Source organism: Falco punctatus (assembly GCF_963210335.1).
Source record: "Falco punctatus genome assembly, chromosome: 9".
NCBI lineage: Eukaryota > Metazoa > Chordata > Aves > Falconiformes > Falconidae > Falco > Falco punctatus.
The window spans coordinates 50,819,298-50,839,743 of NC_137589.1; the positions used below are offsets into that span (position 1 = coordinate 50,819,298).

Below are 20,446 nucleotides of genomic sequence, written 5' to 3' on the forward strand. Positions count from 1 at the left end.
GGAGATCAGCTAGCATCTACTCTTGGCCTGTTTCAGCTCTCAATGCAACATCCATCTACAGGAAAGAAAGCTGAGAAATAGAGAGGAAGAAATAAGTCTGTGAATTATGAGGGTGAGAGCCCTGAGGGCACTAATAGCCTTAATGGCCCTGACCAGCCTCACCTGAGGCCTCTACCCTGCCCATGGGCTCAGGAGGTGGTTTAAGCTCAGATCTGAGACTTTGCTCCTAGTTTAAGTTATGCTGTAGGATGTCTGGTCTCTAGCTCAGCCTTGCTGAACTACGGACCTCATTGATCTGGACCCTGATCCATGAATCATCCAATCTGTGTTGTCATTATGGCCCTTCCTGCACTGTGTGGACCGTGTTTGCTATCACTGAACCGAACCCTGACTTGTACCTGCTCCTGGCTTGGCCTTGAACCTAATTGATCACTATGAATTTGTCTAGTGCTTGGGACTCTTGGGTGAACCTGTCCATTGCCCCTTGGTCTGTCCTGCTCACCTTGCTCCTGCTTACTGGGCCCAGGATGACCCCGGCTTCCCCATCCCTTTGGAAGTAGCTGACACTGCTGTGTCCTGACAGAGGGGACTATGAAAACATTTGGATATCTATGCCAGCAAGCCCATGAGCTTGTTGGCCATGAACTTATGAAAGAGTCTCCATTACAAGTTTGCTTGCAGAAGCAGGAAGCCAGCCTTGATGACGCAGGTGATTCATCCCAGTTGCATGCTGCTAAAATGCACAGGAACAGGATGCAGATGTATTGAAGGTAAATTCTGAATGACCTTGAATATCCTAAAGAAATGTCCAATGAAACGAGAGGACTGGCTATATTGCACTTACCACTGTGAAACACACCTTTATAAGTGTGTGTTCGATAAATTCTTCTTGTGAGATTATGGGGTATTTGGGAATAACTCTGCTGGTTTGCTTAGAAAGTAAAAACTCTGGAGAGTGGATCGGTGGGAGCTGTTTTTACTGTTAGCCTTATTCACGTTCCTAAGCTGATTAAATGAGGCTTTGGATAATGTGTGTCATGTCTCAACACTGTCAGGATGAAGTGTTTCATGAGTTTCAGGAGCCAGAACAGACTTCTAGTTACATCATAAGAACTCTGGTTACACTTTAAAGGCAGCTTACCTCTTCCTCTTGCTAGTTGTTTCTGCCAGCTTAAGTAATTTCTGTGGGTAGGTACTGTGGCCCAGGTTCCAGAAGGGGCTGGGGAATGAAGAATTAAGTCCTGCTATTCTGTATATTTATACTGCGTGGAAAGGTTTTGATGGTTCAGAACTGAGAAGGAGTTGGAGGGAGGGGGAAGCTCAGAGCAGGGAGCTATTGCCCCCAGTAAGTCAGGGAACACTGGGGACAGGCTGTGTTGTACATCTCATTCCCTTTCTATCTTGAAAGTCTTTTCCAGTGAAAGTGAGCTGGTTTTCTTTTTTGTCTTGCTCTCTTCTTAAATGAAAGCGTCCTCAGACTAAACAGTGCAATCCAGATCTGATTTCCTTCTCCAGCCACAAAGGCAACAGCTGATCCTCACCCCCTCATTAGTGTAATTGAAGAACAGTGAATGTTGTCTGCAAAGTGGAGCACCTTCAAGCAGAAGGAAAGTAAAACTTCCTTGCCCCTTCCCTGTGCTGTAGCCTCCTGTTTCAGGCACTGTCCTAAGGAGCGAGAACTCTGATTTCCAGGCTGCTAAAGTGGAGAAATGAATTTGGGAATGGAACTGAAAGTCACTGAGTTTTCTCCTTTCAGTACAGAACAGATCAACTTTTCATTATTTAGCATGCAGAAAGGAATGGGATAAACAGTAGATTAGAAACTAAAAAAACATGATGTGTTGCCTTTCCCCAAAAAATAATTATTATTTTAGATAAGGCACTTGGCAGAAAGATCATGCATGGTCTAATCTCGGAAGCATGTCATTATTTAGCCTCAGTTATCTCCCAAATACTGTTTAAATATTCTAGCCTCCTAGTAAATTCAGAATAAAGACCAATTAGCCCGGTGCTGAAGGTCACTTTGTGATACGTCATTGGCCTGTATGTGAGTCACAGGCTTTTCTGTGAAAGAAATCCATTTTTGCTAAACAGATTTTTATACAGAATGGATTTTTTTTTTTGCCAGACTGGAGTGGTTTTCAAAATCACAACCAAAATAAAAAGAAAAATCCTGGAATTATGGGCTTATGCCCATTTCTGTATGATACCTTGCACTTAATTAATGTGGACATGTATCTACCTAGAAAATGGAGCAAAACCCAGCTGCTCATTTCAAATAGGCCACCAAAGAATTGTTGGCTCATGTCAACGTTCATGTTTTTTGCCTGTAACAAATTCACTGAGAACATGCCTCGTTATGTCAATAATTCTGTTTTAATCTGTGTACAGAGGTCTCTAGTTGGACAGGGAGATTCTTATAAGGCCAGATTGAGATATTCCTATTTTTTATGAAAAAGTTGGGGTCTGTTTTTTCTGCATATTACTTGCAGTGAAAAGAGACTTTTGGATTCCTTTGACCCAGTAGTGTATCATGTGCCCTTTGTGTTTGCCTTGTGAGAGGACAAGTAAATTCAAAACTCACTTCTGATTTCTTGAGGAGTGATTCTCTGCTTAAACCGGCTTAAGTTAGTGATTTCACCAGGATTATTCCTGATTTATCCTAGTGTTTTTGAGGGGAGAATCAAGATGGTTGATATTTACCTAGCTAAATAGAAACACGTGGGGGGAGAAGAGGGAGGCATGAATATACGCTTACAGAAATGTGGAAACCAACACTATTCTAAACTTGTGAACAGACTACATAGCACTTACCTTTCAGTGCATCAAAACTCTTCTCAGTCAGAACAAATAAGTCTAAAATGAGATTATAATACTTTCCTATTTTTGAAATCTTTTATCCAAGAAATGCAAAGCTGAAGGAATTCTTTGCTGGAAGACTCGTAAACCCCTAGAGTGGTTTGCATTGTGTGTATTTCCCCAAAATAATTTTCATATGAGTAATGGAATGCTTCACAAAATCCTCTGTTTGCCTTTGGGGGTGTTCCAAAAGTCTTCCAGAAAGTCTAAAGTTTCAGGGCTTTTCTGGGATTATTTGACTTCAACTGGAACGTGCCTTACTTTACTCCAGACAGAAGAGAAATGAAGTCAGCGTGTTTCTCCAGAAGCTGAGCCTGTGTATATAAACACAGCCCTTCCACTGGTAACTTGTTGTTGTAGAATACTGTAAGCATGTGTTTGTGTACAAGAGAGGCCCCTTTGTCACTCAGATTAGCAAATCTTTATCATGATATGGAAAAAATTAATAAAGCCAAAGGAAACAAATTTATAGAGTAAAGAATTTTTTGCCTAAAGGGAGGTGGTTCACTGGCCAGTTGTTTTCCTGCAAACAAGTATGTCCTTGTCAGAGCTGGGTTACAAAATGGAAAAACAGTGGAAAGGGGAAAAATATGTGGGAGAACTAGCATACAATAGAAAATTTCAAAGATCATGAAGTCTAGAACGATGTATGTGACAGTTGAGGAAAATATGTCCTTGACTGCCAAGAGCCAGCTAGGAAACGGACTTCCATGGGAAGTGGCATGAGTCCAGCATCATTAAGAAATGTGACAAAATTATTGTTTTACAAAACTCTTCCTTCATAACAAGATTACATTAGTAATGAGGCTCAATGAACCAGCAGGAAGAAGGGGATGTGTTTTTATGTAAAACAGAATGTTGTAGAGGAAAAGTTTTCCTTTGAGAAAAACACATCAGCAAGGGATGTAAATATCTAAAGAGGTGGTTTTTTTCAGCTGTAACCTGCCAAAATATTCATGAAGTATTTAGCCAGAAAATCTTAATACCTTTCATTTAAAAATGAATACTCTTCAAGATGAAAGCAGCTGAAATTCTTTTAGACAAATCTTATTTTTCCGTTGAAAAACTGTAAGCAACACTACATACAAAAATGACATTTGTACTTGTTCACTGCACCAAGAATTGAAACCCATCAAGCAGACATTAAAACTTAGTAAGTGATCAACACAAGCAGGGAAATATCAAAGGTAACTATTAGCTCCCCAGTACAAATGTACGTGGCCCTACCTAATTCACTGAAGAGCTCTCCAGTGTTACACAGATTGCTTGAATGGTGCAGAAGGAAACATCTTAAAAATCCTTAAGCAGAGGAGTAGCTGGGACAAATTATAAAAGCTTAATAAAAAGTCTTTTCAGTCATGTATTAAAGAAATGGCAATTAAAACCTTCTGAATCAGATGGAAGTCTCTTTTTGAAATCTTGCTACTGCAGGATTCCCCGGTCTCAAGAAAAATGGGGAAAGGAAATAAAGATAGGAAGAAAAAAAAATATCTCCTCTTTCTTTAGCAATTGATTATGTTGCAAGACAAGTTTTGGAAGCCTATTCCTGTTTCATCTTTTATCCCAAAATAAATGTAAAAGGATTTCAAAGCTTCAGTCCTCCTATCTGCACTGTACCTACTCTTTTTTTTCTTTTTTCTTTTTTTTTTTTCTTTTATCTTACAATAAACTACCTGATAAGCTTCTGCCTTCCTAGCTTTGGTGGTTATGAAGGTCACTGTAAAGATATCTATTGTAATCTTACAGTTATCTGGAAATCTAAGCATGTCAGATTTTCCAGGTGCTTGTAGCAGTGGCTTGGCATGCGCGCAGTAACTGAGCAAATCAAGCATCATTTTCCCCCTCCCAGACTATCATATACTGGGAAGGCTTACAAACACAGTAAGACTTAAAGTACTTTAGGATTACCTTTGTGGTGTACTGCATTTCACCTATATGGACATTTAGCTACCACAAGCTGTGTTATACGTTCTTCAAGGTTCTTTGTTATGCTTAAAACTTTGAAAGACCTGTGATGCCAGAAAGCAGTAAACTCATACTGGTTCCTAACATGATAGCTCTTCATTTGGCAGGCTAATTGTTAACAGGTGGCGATGAACTACAATCAGAGTGTAAGGGTTTGATTATTCATTTCAAGAAGACTAAGGGGACCTTAGATCTTTTGGCATTTTGCAGATTATATACCAACTGGCTGATACGGGGAAGGGCTTAGATATTATGCAGGGTCAATGCCGATTGCTTAATGCACAGCTGTAGCTGAGCTGTATGTCCATTCACAAAGCCAGTATGCAAGCAGACCTCATTGCAAATTCGTATACGTTTCAGGGACAAACAGACATATGAAAGATGCCTTTGAAAGAAAACCTAAAATAGCATTAAGAAGGTCTCATTTGAAAATATGTTACTGTATTATGGCTCCTGATCAGCACATCCCTTGATTCCACTCTGACGAGGGTGACATTTTCTGGTCTGGGTCATTTGCACAAACCAGGAATAGCCCAGCCTGCAGTAAAGGCTAAGGGATAGGAAATCACCGAGAGCCAAATACTGCTCTTTGGCAGCAGGAGCACTCCCAGTGACAGGGATGGTAAGGGCATACTGCAGCAGGGACAGAGCGAGCCTGCTTTCTACAGAAACCTTCAGCTGCAGCCTGGGAAAATTTCACTGGTCCTGGCTTTTTTCTTGAATGGCTGTATCTTGATGCATTTTCTTCTTAGACATACTGGTTTTTTCGAGATGAAACTGAAGATAAAAGGAAAACAAATCGAACTAACTTGTTTATCTTACTGAATTGATTGCATAGTCTGGCACAAGTAAGGGTTTACTGTAGGTTATTTTGCCAAGTTAAAAATCTGCTTTCTAGATGCACCATGTTTCCAGTGCCTTTCAGAAGGGTTTCCTTCCTGCCAGCCTTTTTTTGTGATACTTACTCAGGGGAAGCAGTATGTTTACCACAGTGATCCAAATTAATGCCTGCATAAATCCACAGAAGTCAGTGAAATTCTGTTGCCAGCAAAGAAAATGGTCTCTTCATTCTTCACAAGGCTTAGAGAAAATCACCTAAAAGTAGAAGAGTGTATGAGAAAGATCAGGATGTGACCACTAAACACAGAGTCTGCTTGACACACTTGCCCATTTTTTTTACTTCCTAAATTTCTTTGTTAGTGCTGGACAAGGGGTAATGGCTTTAAACTGGAAAAGGATGGATTTAGATTAGATATAAGGAAGAAATTCTTTACTGTGAGAGTGGTGGGACACTGGCACAGGCTGCCCAGAGCAGCTGTGGATGCCCCATCCCTGGCAGTGTCCAAGGCCAGGCTGGACGGGGCTTGGAGCAACCTGGGCTGGTGGAAGGTGTCCCTGCCCATGGCAGGGGGGTTGGAGCTTGATGATCTTTAAGGTCCTTTCCAACCCAAACCATTCTATGATCTACCATATTATTAATCGTGTTGTCTTTCTACATCTTTTGTTCCTTATTAGTTAGTATTTACCTTGTGCTATACCTCTCTGAAGGGTGGAAAGATGGGTTTTTCATAGATGTGGTCATTCTTATGATTCTTCTGTTCAAAGTTCAGGATTTGGAGTACTTTAAGACATGCATAGGGTCTGCAGGGATTCTGCAAACGTGTGAGGGGAGAAATATGGCAGCTAAGCTGAATGGCCTTTCTGAAAGTTCTTCCAAAACAGTAATGGATATGTCTGAAATGTTGTATTCTGCATTCTCTCACACTAAAAATGGGTAGCCTCTGGAACCAGAGAGTAGAAAACTTCACATTGGCAACCACTGTGAAGATCCAATTCCTACTATAGTGAAGTTGCAGCTTCCTTTGAAGGTTAGTTTTTTTAAAATTACCAGCAATAGATAGGAAGGTGATGCAGCCCCTAGTTAAAGTTTTACTTACCTTCCCAGATCCCTCTTCTGAACCAAGGCTTTGCACTGTCATCTATCACTTACCTTTAACTAAAATATTTGTTGGTTTCTGAATCGTAGCTGTTTGCAGAGAACTGAGGTTGATTTAGTCATTCAGACAACCAGTCATCCTTTCCAAACAGTGCTAACATCTCAGCTTTGCCTCCCACCACAGAGGCACTGAGACATGAGCAAATAAAAGTAGGTCACTCATCTGTCACAAGCATGAGAAAATAACTCTGCCAGCATAGAAAATGAATGTGTTTGCATTCGGGTTTTATACTTTATTTTTGCATACAAAGCAACAAATAAATAAATAAATAAAACCCTAAAACAATTGGCACAATCTGACCAACAGAGTTCTCGAGCTTCATTTAATGTTTTAATAAGCTTTGCTAACTCTGAGTGAGAGAGTAAGCAAAGATGCGTTTTTCCTGGATCTTTAGAGAAAACACAGAGTACTTCCAATGGAAAGTACCAATCTAGGAATTGTTTCCTGGAGTCCACTTAAGAAGACTTGCTTGCACTGACATCATGGAAGTTGACTGGGGATGCAGTGATCTGAGGTCAGAGGGGCTGATTTTGGTAAGGAAGCATTGTGGAATTCTACTTTTGGAAAGTTAACTGGAACAGGTTAAGTATTAACATCTATTTTTAAATGACAGTGTTACCAGAAACAATCAGAATTATTATGCTTGTCTTCATGCCATTGCCTTCTCTCTTACTGATGGTTATTTCAGATGATGTGCATGAGTCTGAGAAAGGCTAGAATTTAAGTCAAGTGGTTAGTCAAACAAAGTTTACTAAACAGAAAATTGTTTATACATGTATTACAAAGGCATGCCAGGAGAACATGCTTTGTGTGGGTATGCAGATTGCATTGGCTCTTAGTTTTGCTACAGATCCATATTTTAGACACTTAAGGGTCCTCAAATTTGATTCAGCTCTTTATAGACTGTGTGACAAGGTGCAAATCTAGATTCCAAATTCACCAGAAAGGGAGGAGAGAAAAATTCCAAATGCAACTGTACGTTAAACTCTTATGTGTCCTGACCACTGAGGTTAGAGTCTCCAGTGTGAGGGAAATGTGGGCTTGACCCTCTCCAGGCTTGGCACGGAGCTGTTTTACACCTTGGAGGTCTCTGAACATTGACTAGAAACAATCACATATTCTGTGCTTCAGAAACATCCATGACTGTACCTTGCCTTGGTTTGTCCTGGATGTAGAGGCTTTCCAAGCTGGTTACCACTCTGAAACCTGAGGAGAGCAATACTGTCTCCTGACCGTGCTGATCGGTGACCTACGCTGCAGGGTGGGAGAGGAGGTGGGTGCTGGGGTTATAGAGCTCTGCTGCACCTCCCGCTTTGCCATTTGAATCCTTTTTGAGCATTTGATAATCTGGCTTTCAGAAGGCTGCACATGGAATCTGTGAATATTAGTGAAGAGGAATGACTCAAACCACAGCCTCCTGGCTTAAAAGCCGCTCCGTTGCCCTACTCCCCTGGTTGGCATCTTTATCTTCTTTCCATTATGCCTGAATAATTTTTATTTTTTTTAAGAATAACTTCTTTTAAAAGCTACAAAGGACAGTTGAGATGCATTTCCTTGTTTTTGTAAAATATTTTAAAGCTAGAAGCTTTAAGAGTTTTCTAGGAGATTTAGCTACATTATAGTTACTATAGCCATTAACCTCAATGGCAAAGTCTCTGCCACCACTTGTATGTTTTGAGTTAATTTTATGTAAGTGTATTTAAAGTTGCAAGGCAAACTTTCTGAAGCTGGAAAAAGTCAGAATCATAGTTCCTGAGTAACCTGGTCTCTTAATATATGTACATTATGGTACAATTTCAAAAAATATGATTTTTTTTCCTTATGTGACTAAATATTTCTCATGATGAGGATAAGTAACTACCCTTCTTATTGTTTAGAGCAGTTGCATGTTTTATTTACTGGATAATATTCAACTCCATTCTGAGTTTTTCTTTTTTTTTTTTTTTTTCCTATTGTTCCCATTACCACAGCATTTTAGCATTTCTGAAACCCTCTTATATTCATTGCCATTATGCTTGGATACAATAGGACTGATGGGGAAATCGGGACACAAGATATAAGCAACCTCTAACTTCTGGTTGCTTATTGAGTGATCTCCAAAGGCTGGGTTTTTTTCAGAGCACATTATTTGTTCCCAGCTCCCCTGGAGTTTAGCTGCAGCTGTGAGTACTTAGCACTTCAGCACATCAGGCTCCTGAGGCCCAGGTCAAACCAGGAACACCCAATAAATGGCCACCTGGCTGAAATGACAGCTTAGCCTGGTGGGGTACTCAGCGGCAGAAGCTGATACACAATCTAAATCTGTATCCAATTGCCAACGATATGAGATCATCTCTTCTTTTCCAGCAAATCCTTCCTCATGTAGCATGAGAGTCTTCCTAGAAATGAAGGAGTCTTAAAGTTTCTATTGTTACACAGCGCTAATTCAGTGCAGGACATGTCAGCTTTTTTTTTTTTTTTTTTTTTTTTTTCTTTTTACCCACATGAAGTAACTTGGAGTAGGGAGTGGGAGGGATAGTGTGTGGTCATGGCACAGCTAGAAGAAAGTCAGCAGCTTTGGAGGAGGTAACCTCGTTAAGCGTAGGAATCAGACAGATGCATCTTCTCGGTAGGAGCTGCTAAGAGGAAGAGAGGAAAGATGTCTTAAACTTGTATCTGCCCCCTCAATGTTGGCTTTCTTCTGGTGTGTCTTTCTTAGGAATATACTACTCCTTCCTAATTTGTCTGCTTCCTGAGGGGGTGGAAACTCAAGAGGGATATGGAGTGGTTATCTCTGGTATTGATACACAAGGATGTCTGTTATGGGTCCTACTGTCCTGCTCTGTGTTTGCCATGGGCTCCAGAGACATCCCTGGCACTTTTCTCTTGCAGCTAATGTTTTGCAGGTTGTATGCTTTTTTCCCTCTGTTCCTTGAAAAACCTTGACAAGACACCCATTTACGGTCTTTCCTCACTAGAAGCAATGAGAAATCTTCCTCTTTGGGGCAGGGGTTATCAGTGCTTAGAGATGCAGGGTTCTGGAGACATTTACTAGACCTTTAATTGTCTTCCTAGAGAAAGAGAAAAACAAAGGCCAGTGTAAATCAGCTTTTGCAATTCTCTATTTTCTTGGCTCTGTATACAGCTGGTTCCTACCACCATCCTACCTTAGAGATGGAAATGTTTCACTGAGGACACTGAAACCTTCATGTGTCATTGAGAAATTCACAATGACACCCAGCTGTTCAAGTCTAGAAACTTTCTCAGAGGAGGTATTTTTCTTGATAATGAAATAAATAAAAAAGATATTTTCTATATCATTCCTTCTTGCTCTAGAAACGATGACTAGATACATGAACAGTCAGTCAAGGGATTGATAAAAGGAGGAGAAGCAACTCCCCTTATATTCAAAGGATTATGGATAAGAATGGTCCCTATAAAATTTCTCATAACCTCCTTGACATGCTGTCTATTCTCTCATGGTTTAATATTTTGAGCTAAAAGTAGGACACATAAACTATATGCAGATGAGCTGAGAAGGCTATTTTTGTTGAAGATGGCTTAAAAATATTGTTCCTAACCGTCATGCTCAGTTACAACTGTTGTAAGAACTCAGATCTGCGGGTTTTGCTTCAAGTATTACCAAGGTATCCCAAACTTTCCCTCTTCTGCAAGGATGTCAGTAGAACAAAGTAAGTCTGATGCTTCTTGAGGAAGGACTGTATGTGCTGAAGGGGTTGTGTTGGTCATCCACTTTAAGAATATTCTCAGAAACTCAATCTAATAGTTCTTTAAGTGTCCACTTAAAAGTGGCATATGAATAAGCTTCTTTGAGCTTTCTGTCTTATTCTGAAGAAGCAAGCAGCACTATCAGTCATCTCAGTATTCAGTTTGCAGACTTTTGATATCAAAAGAGGCAGAAAGGTCAAAATACTGACTATTTTGACTGTCTTGAAATGTCTGATTCCATATATTTAATGACAGCCACGCTGCTTAACTCTGTGATAATACTCTCATGCTACTTTGTTGTCTGTTCTTTGGAATTTTTATTTTATTCTTTTTTTTGTTCCTGGGCCTCTAAACCAGTGACTAACTCACTTCTTTCTTTAGTGTTTGGCTGTCCTGCAGGTCTGACTCCTGTCTGGGAAAGCAATGATCAGTCACAATGAATTTAAGACATAGTGGTGGCCATGGAAAGTTATTGGAAGGAACACACTGGGAGGGTGGGCGAGCAGAGCCTGAAGAGCTCTTCAGGGAACCTGTTTATTGTTGGGTTTACAACTGCCAGGCAATAGGAACCACAATGTGGCGAAACCAGACTGAAAATATTGTGCATCGTTCTAACAACGAAACACTCTGCTTAATAACTTACCAGTTACTGTGGTTGATTGTCTCACTGATAACCTTCAATCAAACACTGCTTTAACTTTAAGATCTGTTTTAACTAAAATAGCAATGAAATTGTGGGCAGGCTAGAGATGGCAATCATTGCCTTCAGCCACATCTGTGGTTCACCGTTTGGTAGGCTCAGACACTCCCTTGTTCAAAGGCAAAGCAGCCATGGTGAATCCAGGGAAGTATTTTGTTGGCTTTGCAGTCAGGTAACCTGAAAGCTTCTGGCATGTACTTGGAGACCAAGAGCTCTGTCTGTTTGCAGAAGGGGTAAGATCACTAGGTAGTAGAAGATTGTCCAGCCCAGCAGGCTCAGTTCTGTGCTAGCCTAGAGGTAACCTCTTCTGCAACAATTAATATAAAATAATACTCTTTTCTGAGACTGTTTTTAAGGTGTTTGAGCTGACTTGCACAAGCAGCACAACGTAGACCTTTGGCTTATTCCTGTTTAGCAAACAAATTGCTTCCAAACACATAGTCTGTGCAGTTACCTAGAAATGAAAATTGTGTCTTACTGCTTGTCCCTCCTGCAATCTATTCCTTCCACAAACAGTATGTGTTTGTTGGAGATAATACTGTCCTAGAGAATTTTGACTCCAGAGAGTACTTGAACAAGCACATACTGACTTCCAAATCACAGCCGTGACGTTTGCACAGCTACTTTTATAACCAGGTATTCCAATGCAAAACCTTTCTAGTTTGCTTATGCTTATAATGTGATGCTCAAAACATCCAACTCCACAAGTGCTTTGACCCGTGGTGAAACCTGTAACTTCTAGGTGCTGATTCAGTCAAGATGATGTGGTCTGGTAGAATACTTTCTGGTTTCAGCTTAGTAAGGCTAATAATACCAATGACTTACTCAAGGCTTTGTTGTGTGTGTTGCATATTTTCATCTCCATCTTTCCATTCAAAATTATACTTTGTGAGAATAGAGGTAGGGTAGACTTAGGGTGAAGATCTAAGTAAAGTTCCTACCCTTTGTACCTCTGTGGAATTTTCCTTTGTATCTTTGGGGAAATTGTTTCTGTGTCAGCTTCATTTGTCTTTCATTCCTTCCTTTGCCCTTTCTTTTTGTCTCTGATTTTTTTCTTGTTTACATTGATAGATGTTTAAATATGGGCAGCCAACTGTCACGAGTGTTGCATGCTACCTACTACAGCAAAGTTCCTGGCTCCTGCTAAACACAGGGAAAGCCCCTGTTCAGCCAGCTGTGGAGTCTACAAAGGCTAAGTCTATAAATTTTGAGCAAGCTGAGTGGGCTAACGTGTCTGATTCCCCAGAGATCTTGGGAGATATTTGCCTTTTGAGTACTTGCAAGATTTCTAACCTGTTCAGTTTTCTTCAATACCCAAGGATATCAATAGCTTGAGTAATCAGAATAAAACTGATTTCTAGTCAGAACCAAGTCACAGGGAGATCTTACCCAACATGTTCCTTTGCGTAGGAGCTTGAATCCGTTCCATGACTTTGTCAGACAATATTTATGGTCTTCCAACCTCTTCCCCATGGCAGCTGGCTGAAGTTTGAAAGCAATTACAAGTCTGGGCTGATGTTTGTCAGTTTGTAGGAGGGAGTAACTAAGTGCTAACATTCAAAAACAATCCACTTTCTCTGCCTGAAAGAGTCTGTTGGGAGAAGACCCTTTTCTCTAGGTCAAATTGTTCATACAGTGTAAGCATCAGAACTAGTTTGGGTGCAGTTCTGAGATGGAAAGAGCTTGTTCTGCCCAACTTCTGTCTCATGTTTTCTTCTTTTAGAGTCTTTCACAGAGAATCCAGATTTCCCCATAAATTTGTATCTAACCTTAGATACACTCTTTTTCTGAAATAGCAATCATAACATTGTGTTCCATGATAAGTGTCCAAATGTCTTTGCCCAAGATGTCCCACCAGCAACGTTCATCCTCCTCACTAGGCAGACAGCAGTATTCCTAAATTTATAACTGGATTTCAAGCTGGTGGGAAGAACAGGATACATTATCATTCCTTCATTTTAGGAGTGTTTGGGTAATGTTTTTGATGGTCATATATGGGTTTGGATGGCTAAACGAATTGAAAGTAACTTTTATTCTAATAACATTCCCATTTCACTTTTTAAAGTCACTTTTTCTTTCTCCTAGTATTTCTCCTTCACAAGCAGACCCCACTGTATGACAGAAAGGAGCCGTTACTGCTTCACTGTACAGTGATCAACGGCAACAGTGATCAATTCATGCCAGAAATGCCTTGTTTCTGCGAGCCTTGAGATTGAAGCCGTCTCCTTTCCAAAGCACAAGCTCTGCTCCTGTACTACCAATGAAACAGCTTTTGTTTCCCTCTCATAGATCTTTATTCTTGAAATCAATATGAAATTAATAACTGAACAATTCTCCGTCCTGTCCTAAATCCCTATGACATCCACTGCTCATTCCTCACAAGTGTTTGAGTGACTTCTGGGATGGAGATGGTCCTAAATTTGGGATCTGCATTCACGATTCAATCCTGGTCCTGACATAATCTTTACTGCCTCTTCCCTACAATATGGCATGATGGCAGCAGAAGAGCTAGTAGGTATCGCTTCTGCTGTGTGCCCTAGTGAATTGGAAATTGCTCCTCTCACTGACATCACTGCATTGTGGTCCTGGGAAAGAAGCTAAGTATGATTGCAGGGTAGAAAAAAAGCACTGAAAGAAAAATTACATTGGTTTGAGGTTAAATCCATGGTTGTAGTCCAAAGATGCCCTAGGACTGACTGTCCTTTCCAACAAGCCATTGAGGGGAACACTCACGCAGAAATCTGGCAGGAATCTTGAGATAGCCTGTGATAATCAGACCAAAAAATAAGGGAGTGGAGCCGATGGAAGCTGGCCTGGAAATATGCAATCTAAAAATAACATATGATTTCAATAAGTTACTTCTCATAGCTGCATTCTTTAAATGCCTGTTTATTTAGTACTATATATACAGTTTGTTCTATGTTCCACATGCTATACATAGCATATCCTGCAGCCTGAAATAATCCGGGGAGGGGGGAAAGGAAAAAAAAAAAAGCTCCCCAAAACATTCTACAGATGCAAAAGTTCAGTTTAAGGAACTAGCACCAAACCACTAGGCCAGACCACCACGCCTGGAAGTTAGTAAACACTTCGTGAAGTTTCACATTATAACCTGCTAGTGCCTCTCTCCTCCCCTGCTATGTCATCTCTTGAGCTTCCCATCTGGACCCCAGAGCACCTCTGGATGCCTGTTTGAACACAACTGAGAAACACCTTTTTCATAGCTTTATTGAGAACTACTGCAGCAGACCTAAAGTGAGGAGCTGGTATTTTATGGTGAAGCTGACAATAACTTCACGCTTTTTTTTTTTTTTTTGAGTTTTTTCTAGCCTAAGCAATTTTTCTTGTTGATGACTGATGAATGTATTTAGCATAAAGAGCTACAGTCCCAGAGCACCCAAGGAGGCGAGCAGGGGAATCCTTGTCTGCTTGTGAGCCCAGAACCTGCCCTCTTACAGGTTTTGTTTCTTCCTGCTCATACCCAAGGGCTAACCCCCCCAGTGTGCATTTCAGGTAGGGAACAGCATGGACAAGAGATGATGTCATGTTTTTCAATCCTTCGTGGAGCTTTTAAACGGCTGGAAAGTCTGTATGAGTAATGAATTGTTAAGAATGGTTCATGTCAAGAGGTTGCTGGTGCTGCTGCAGGATGTGCCAGTGACTCAAAGAAAAGGCAAATGGCTTATTTCTTTGAGCAAGCAATGACTCATTAACATCTGCCTTGTTCTATTTATACGTGTGAATTCTCTCATTGACTTGCAGATTTTCCTTTCCATTCTCTTTTACAGTAAGACTGTTGCTATTTTAGTCTATTTTAGTCCTTCTATAGGCAACTTTTTTCCACTGCCCACTTCTACTTCTTCCTTGGGAAGGACTTGCTGCTGAAGTTCCCTTTCACGGGGACTGCGGCTCTCTGAAGCCAGTTTGTCTGGAACCAGTGGTGTTAGGAGATCCTTCAGTGCCAAAGTCCAAAGCATTTCACAGAAAGTTTTTCTTAGAGGCTTATGAAGTGACTTCTGAAAGGGGTAGATCTGAAGTGATTGCGAGCTGCTATATAACCACTCTCCTGTCTCTCTCTGGAAGGAGGTTTCCCCATCATTCACCCTTCTCCATGCTGCCAGGGTGGCTAACCCAGCGTGCTGCTGATTTTGTCAGTTTGGTCAGATCTATCTTTAGCTTCAACCTCTGCAGAAATTGGTCGGTTTTCATGTTTCATCAAAACACTCTGAATCAAATTCAAGCCTGTGATCTTTGGTTTGTGTACTTAGCTATCGGTAGGGTGCCTGTGGATTTCTTTAATGACAGTCTTGGGCACATGCAGTTGTGCTGTGGTGTTCTGCTTCCAAGAAATGCTGTGTGTTGGTGCTGGCAATGTCTCAGAGGTGAGGGTACGCTGACAAGGCAGTGTCCCTCCTCCTCCTCTGGGCTGTTGTGGGCCAAAGTGTGGTGGGCAGCTCTCAGGAACAGCAACTCGGAGCCTGGGCACTGGTGGGGGACATACTCTTTTGGGCAGCTTCAAAATAAGATGGTTCATTTACACTTGTTTAGTGCTAATGCTTGCTATAAAATGGGCAGAAATGGTTTAAACTGAAGCTTTAACTGTCATCTCTCTAATGCATAAGCAATCCCAGACTTTGCATCCCCAGCAATTTCTGGACTCTAAGATCCATCCAGCTAAACTTTTCCAGACTCTTACATTCCTTCCCTCCCTCTTGTCTTGGTTGACTTTGGCCAGGGCCTTTGTGCACTCCCAATTCATTCAATTCAGACCCAAGTCTGAAGCTAGAGCTGTAAGGGTTTTCTTAGGGATGCTTATATTTGTGACCACAATAGGGAAATCGTGACCTCTATTCAAATAATAAGAATTTAAATAATAAGAATTTGTCTATGGTTTTAGACACCACGATATAGTAAAGGCTTGGATAGATGGTGGGCAGGGAATGATTGTGGAGAAATGGAGGGTACAAAAGTTAAACCAGGAGAAGAGCTCAAGCACATCCCCTCCAGCCACTTTTTGGTTATTTTCCCAATAACAGTAGAGATTTGTTCTTTTTTTCTCATGATTTGGGAATCATTAATCAGTCCTGTTCTCTGTCAAAACTGATATTAAAGGCAGCTAGAGTGTCTTTGGGGTTTTTGTTTTACTTCAGGAAGTGAAGATTATGGTGATTAGTTCAGGTTTGAACAAAATAATATTGAAACCCAAATAAACTACTTTGAATAGAAACATTTTATCGCATTTTAGAAAATTCAAAGAACATTCCTCTGTGAGCTAAGTTTTCCTTTTAACCAGTTGGTGCACGTGACTTCAAAATTACGTTGGAATTGCATTTTTTGCTGACCAACACAAGTTAAGACGTGACTCTGTTTTCCTCCTGCAGATCACAGTGTGCAGTCATGCTGCCCACTGTTGAAGGATTTCTATAGACGCTTTTTATGAGTGTTGTCTCCCAAGCCAGGAAATGTCCTTGACTTTTCCCAGAACAGAGGTCTCATTTATTACATGATAAAGCAAAAATGCCACCGGGCAGGAGACCGCGTCTGTATCCTGCTGCTGAAGAGCTGCACATTGAGTTTAAATAGATACAAGTATTGTGCAAATGGGATGTGACTTTTCTGCTTGCTCTGCTTTTTACACCAGCATTATGTAGCAGGGAAAACTGATAACATGAAACACACGGACAATCAAGTGACACCGCCGCTGCATCAGGGGAAGTTCCCAAACCACAGGCTGCAGGGCTGCCTTCTCCTCTCCCTCTCCTTTCTGGATTTTCCCAGGGACACTTTCCTACAGGAGCAAATGAGAGACAGCTTCAGTATCTATGAATCAACAGTCTCTGGTGATCTCATAGCAGATGCATAAAAGTGTAAATTTCAGCATTTTTCAAACCTCAGGTTAGTTCAGATCTAACGAGTATGCTTCTGCCACCCGCAATGGAGTAAGGAAAGAAAATTTTCCATGCAGTCTCCCACAGCCAAGGAGCTCCTTGATGCTTCTGATGCAAAAGACCCCTGTTTGGTGGGAATAATTGCATTACAGTATCACCCATGCTTGTCTTCTAAATAAAGCTTTTGAATCTCTTTGGACTACCTTTAAGTTGAAGGCCAGATACTCTTAAAAATTGATGTAATTTGCTGAATGTCAATAGCTTTGCATCCTCAGCTGTTGTAAGTTAGCACGGCTCCATAAAAGTCAGTGTGCCTGTATTAATTGACATCAGCGGGATTTATGACACAGAGTTTCTATTTCTGCAGCAGCTTGCTTTCATAGAGATGAGGGGAGAGGCATTTTCGTTGGGTTCACAGGGAAGGAAGCAAAAGGAGATGAGTTTTAAAAGGTCTTTGTGCAAAATAGCTTTTTGAGCTGGTACTTTTTCAGTGAGCTTAACAAAGAGAGACCACAGGATGAAACCGTCGTATGCTGCAGGGCAGGAGTAAAAGAACGGTGTGGTGCAGGCTGTGATGCTGAGCATGGGATACCCTCTCCCTCCCTGGCTCAGCTTAGCTTTCATGCACATTGCAACTTCTACTGCGTGGAGGACCATGTTTTGTGAAGAGCAAGATAACTGCCGTGAAGTGCATAATTTTACACCAGTCTGGGAGACAGAATCTGACCCATAATTTCCAGGGGAAAGGAATAACTCTAGCTATGGTTCACACTGCTGTGATGCTTTCTTTCCTCTTACGTAGTGTTCTAGGCAAATTATAAAATCATTTTAGAGATGTCACTCGGTGATTCAACGCACTTGCAGAAACAGTTGCATCTGTAAGAGAGAAATGAGAGTAGGGCACTGCAAAGCCATGTGATCTAAAATGAATATTTTCCAAATGTCATAGAATCATAGAATTGTTTAGGTTGGAAAAGACATGTAAGTTCATCAACTCCAACCGTTAACACAGCACTGCCAAGTCCACCACTAAACCGTGTCCCTAAGTGCCACATCTACACAACTTTTAAGTACCTCTGGGGATCGTGACTCAACCCCTTCCCTGGGCAGCCTGTTCCAATGCTTGACAACCCTTTGGTGAAGAATTTTTTCCTACTATCATCCTTGACGCAATGCTGTGACTGGCTGTTGTTCAGTGAGACTTTAGCCTAACTATGGTATTTAGTTGTGTCTGCACAGCAGCACTAAGGTCTGTAGGGAAGGAATCCGGGAGCACCAGCTGGCTGCAGGGTGGAGACCTCCATGAAATGCCTCCAGTTATCCCAGCAACACCTGAATGGGAATGTAGAAGCTGCTTGTCAGAGTAATTCTCTTTAGTAAAGCTTGATTAACCTTGTGTTGCTCACCTATATTAACCACACGATGAACATATGTCTGTAGAGATGAGAGTATTTTCCTATTCCTGATTCAAAAAATCTTCTGAAAGATCCTTAAAGGTCACGTGGTGATCTAGAGGCTTCTTCATGGCCTCTGCAGCCTTTGCCTGCCACCACTGTCTGGCAGACTGATGTTCTACTGTGCCAAGCTTGGCCTTGGATGAGGTACGTGTGTCAAAACATTTCTGTTGAATGTGGCAAACTCCTCAGGTGATGTACGTTGCACTGCTGTCCGACGGCACTATCACAGACTTTGTTGCTTGGAAATTTTGATCAGCAGGAACTTTCATTTTTGTTTCTGGATCGTAAATGAGAGCACGTGAGCATCCTTGCCATTCAGCATTGCGTCTCAGCCACCGACCATTCTTGATATCTCACCCTGCTTGCTTCTTATCAGAATGACTACAAACCATTTGCAAAACTGTTAGAAATGCCTGAGAATATTGTGTATGCAGTACATAGGGTTGGTTTGTTTGAGTGGGGTTGTTTTGGGGGACGGGGGAGATGTTTTATTTTTTAGTCTCAAAACTCCTCATTTGCATCTAATGATATATCCACTGGATGCTACCCCTATGGCTGTGGATGCTCCTGCTGTGCTTTGGACCACTTGAGCTGTTGCTCACAGCTGGCTCTGCACTGAGGTGGATCAGGCAGGGATTGCAGGGTCCGTTCTGGTGACCAGCTGCTGGAGCCAGCTAAGAGGACCAGATAGTGGTTAGCACTCCAGCAGTTTTCAGCAATGTGGATCCATCCTTTCTGAGCAAGTTTGTGGTAGATATATGCCAGAATCCCTCCCTAAAGCCCACTGGTGGTATTGGCACTGTTCACCAACAGCTGAGCTGCAGAGAAGAGTGCTCACAGCTCGAACTCACTTTGTCTTAGTTTTCCTTGATACCTAAAACATAGCGTTGAAGCAGGACTGAAACATCCCAAACAACTGCCCTTGCTGCATGCATTTTGTGAGTAAAAAGCAAGTTCCTCTCTCCTTGTCCAGCAGTCCCAGTGGTACTGGTGTCTGTCCTGCTCTTCTCATCCTCCTCTACCTGAGATGTCCAAAGAGAGGATATTCCCACTGCAATTCACTTATCTCCGAGGTGGAAGGTGGAATAAACTCTTTGAAACCTTTAGCAGTACACACAATTTGAAGGAATTCATAGAAGCCAGAAATTCCATACAGCCAGGAGCTCACAGAAGTTTCAAGGGATAGAAATATCACGTTAGACTTAACCAACATCCCTGATTTCTGGAGATATTCTGGAGCTTAATTTCTGTAAACTCAAATAAACGTTTGGTCCTAATGACACAGGCAGGCCAAAACCTCAGTTCACAAGACCCTGCAGGCATCAGCTGCGGCCATGTGGAGCACTCTTTTTGTTCTGCAGCATGGTTAGAATTTACTTGAAATCTCATGGAAAAAGATACACCTGCTTTTCCTGGATTCCTCTCAATGGCTCAGCACATATGTAAAAATATATCTTCCATCTGCTGACTTCTGGTTAAAGTTTGTTTCTGTTCTTTAAGGTCTCTGTTTCAAACTCACAGAACCAGAGGAAGATCCGCTTTGTAATAAAATTTTTAGAAGGTGGTTCTGTGGAAAGAAAGTTAAAGAAATTGCTCAGTTGTTCCCAGCAAGGAATGTTGGATGTAGTCACTTAATCTCACATTGGTATGTATTGCTGTGTTGAAATCAAGACATACTTAAACTTCCAAAGTGAATTAATTTATCTTCTGTTCTAAATTACTTGTTTTGTTTTAGGAAATATGACAGCATTATCCAGAAATGTTCTTTTCTGAGTTGATTGGAGGGATGAGTTGCTGGAAGGTACCAAACGTTTATAACTCCAAAGGGAGACAGACGTTTATGAGTGGTAAAAAACTGTAAATGCTTCAGGT

The 20,446-nt window shown here is 41.2% G+C and overlaps 1 protein-coding gene across 1 annotated transcript in view; it reads left to right on the forward strand.

Moving 5' to 3' along the window:
* The first annotated feature begins 511 nt into the window (after nt 1–511).
* The window catches only part of PAPPA (pappalysin 1), a 420,169-nt gene continuing 400,234 nt past the window's right edge, over nt 512–20,446 (forward strand). Inside the window, exon 1 of the mRNA XM_080402293.1 lies at nt 512–7,354. The gene's annotated coding sequence lies outside the window, so the exon portion shown is untranslated. The remainder of the gene's footprint in view (nt 7,355–20,446) is intronic.